The sequence below is a fragment of the Saccostrea cucullata genome, unplaced genomic scaffold, assembly GCF_032062105.1.
Source record: "Saccostrea cucullata isolate Sc308-1 unplaced genomic scaffold, CSIRO_AGI_Scuc_v1 ctg1078, whole genome shotgun sequence".
NCBI classification, from domain to species: Eukaryota; Metazoa; Mollusca; class Bivalvia; order Ostreida; family Ostreidae; genus Saccostrea; species Saccostrea cuccullata.
In genome coordinates, this window is record NW_026924913.1 from 84842 (window position 1) to 87751 (window position 2910).

A 2910-nucleotide genomic window follows, 5' to 3' on the forward strand; every position below is an offset into this window, starting at 1 on the left:
AGTGAAAGCAAGTTTAAAAAGAGATGTGTTTTTAATTAAGCAATTTGCTATCAAAAACGTCTAATTTACACATTGAAAAATAGTTGAATATTTTAACAATAATATAATTATCAAATACCTAAGATATAGTTAACTTTAGATTTTAAACATATTAATTATGATAAAAAGGAGGCACCTATTCTCTATCCAACTTGAATAAAAGTCTCTCCAGAGAGAGAACATTTGGGTTTTGATGGTCGCCATGCTTATTTCGGATACTCTTATCCACTCATTCTGTTGTCTATATTTGACCATTTCTGACAAATTAAATGAACTGTCCTTGTTAAAAAATTTAACTTATGAAATATAAAACTCAGAAAAATCTTTCAGCTTTTGTGACAGAACACTACGGAGGGGGTCACGTAACCGCCTATATCACGTGATTCGCGCATGAGCAGAGCGGTGGCAGATGTGCATTAAAACCGGAGAGGACTAATTTAAGATAAAAACAACACTGAAACCAAATATTGTTTCTTTTATGGAAGTTATTCAATTAGTTCGCGAACTTTTTGATCACCCCTCGTATTTACTTCAATATTTACATGTAAAGGATGACTATTTATCTATAACTATTTATAATACTGAATCAACTGATGATACTTTATAAATGATGCAAAATTAATTTGATGACAATATCAATGTATTAAATTGTTTTAACTGATTAGCCTACATTTGTATTTATATTTTTATATCTGTATTTATAGTTAAGTCCACTGTCATATAAAGGGTGTACAAAGCCCCTTAGATCTTTGGGAGTATCTCTAAACTTTGACCGTGATTGAGGCTAACAAACTTTCCATTGTTTTTATATAATGCAAAACGTATTAAAGATTATTGATAGCAAAAAATTAATAAATAAACAAGGAGAGACGTACACTTTGAAAGGGGCATTCGGGGATGAAAATCTAAAGATTCATTTTATCCGGCGTAAGGGTCAGACCATATATACAGACCCTACTTGAGAGCAGTCAGCACTTTTCTTTTTTGAAAAAAAAAAATATGAAAGATAGTACAATGAAAAAAAATACCTAAAGCTACCTTCGAATTGACGTCGAATGTATCGTGGTTCTTTTTTTTTTCCCGTCCGTACGTCATTTAACACACCACAGGCATTGTTTTGACATCTGATAAACAGCACACTCCATAGTCCATGTCTTCTCTCGTTCTCGATGTTACTCAGATGTAACTGTAATCGACATGAAACACAGTCTATCTGCTGAGCTAGAGCGTATAGCTCTACCCGTCTTCCAGTTCTTCATTCCTCACTTTTTTAGGCGTCGACGGTGCAATTTTCTTGATCAGCCATGAAACATAAGATAGTCAGGAGGCGAGGTGTAGCTGTGGTCATCTGTTACTGCGTCTTCCACCGGATGGGTTTTTAATGAATTTCTTTTATTTTCTGTGGCTTAAGGTAGGACAAAACACCCGTGGATTCTATTTTAACCCATTTCTTAAAAAAGTACAAAGGAAAAAAGAGTAATATTACTATACTGACAACAATGAATGATCCCTGAAAGAAAAATAATAAGTTTTGGCAAATTTGCGTTATATTTTGTGAAAAAATCAGAGAATCCTGTATATTGGTCATTTGGGAGCTTACATTCTGGAATGTTTTTACGCTATCTAAGTGCAATAAATTAGCATGTAACAGTCTGTTATAAAATGCAGTGCAACTTTTGTTCCATAAATAGTAGAGGGCTGATATTTGGACACATATATAAGGAGTCTCTATTCTTTATGTACTACAAAGGTCAAGGTCATATCAAGAGGTCAAAGACCAAATATTGTGACGTCATCTACTGAATCTTTTAGTTTTTTGCCATTGAATTTTTTTTTAAATCACCAAAATATCTGAAACCACCGGTTCAATTTTCTTTATTTTTACACATTTTATTCTAGGACCCATTTGAATCATTCTGTTAATTTTTTGTAAAAATTGAATTATACATTTTCTCTTAAGAAAACTTAAACTGTCGGATATTTACATGTGAATTTTCAGTTTCTGACACAATGTATGTTCTTTTTTACTTAATATTTTACCCAAATTTTCCAGTATCAATGTGACTTACTGATTTAAAGTAACAAAAAGGTTATCTTTATTAAAAGTATTACACAAATTTGCAATACATCAATAGAAAATTCTAAAATAAGGCTCATTCTCAAGTCGAATGTCTGATTTCACAAACTTCTTACAGGGGTCTGAAAGGCCATATTTCAGACTATGTGGGCAAAAAATGTGCGGTTGAATTTCTTCCATATCATATATAAAGAGAGATTCTGTATCCAAGAACAAAATATCAAAGTTTTAGAAAAATTGAATTTGAGGAAAAAACTGACCTATCTATTTGGTCCTACCTTAAATTAACATATCTTAAGTCTGATTTATTTGATTGAAATTTACTTTTTTTTTAAATCCCGAAGCACCGTGATTTGAATGATCGTGCATGTTTACAAATTATCATACCAATTTCGCTGCTTTCAAACGCTCGGAGGATCAACGGCGTCGTTGACGACGATGCAAGAGTTATCTCCCCGTATCCGCAAACCTTACCTTAAGAACGAGTATGCTACTGCAGTCAAAAAGATAATTTCTAAGGACAATCGTCACCAGTCTTTACAAGATTACAGAGTACAACTCATTCGTTCGCTGTGAAAACCGGTCCATCACGTCTAGTTTCAAAAAAGAAGTTTAAAATCATTACAGAAAAATCTACAGAACAAAGAGAAAACTGTTCAAGACATAATAAAAAAAATATTCTAGTTAAATCAAATTTGTAGAATACTTTAGCTTTTGTTCTTTCACCTCGTGTGATTCGATAAATATAAAATATACAATGTACAGGTGTAAGCATCCTTCTTGACCGTAACAAT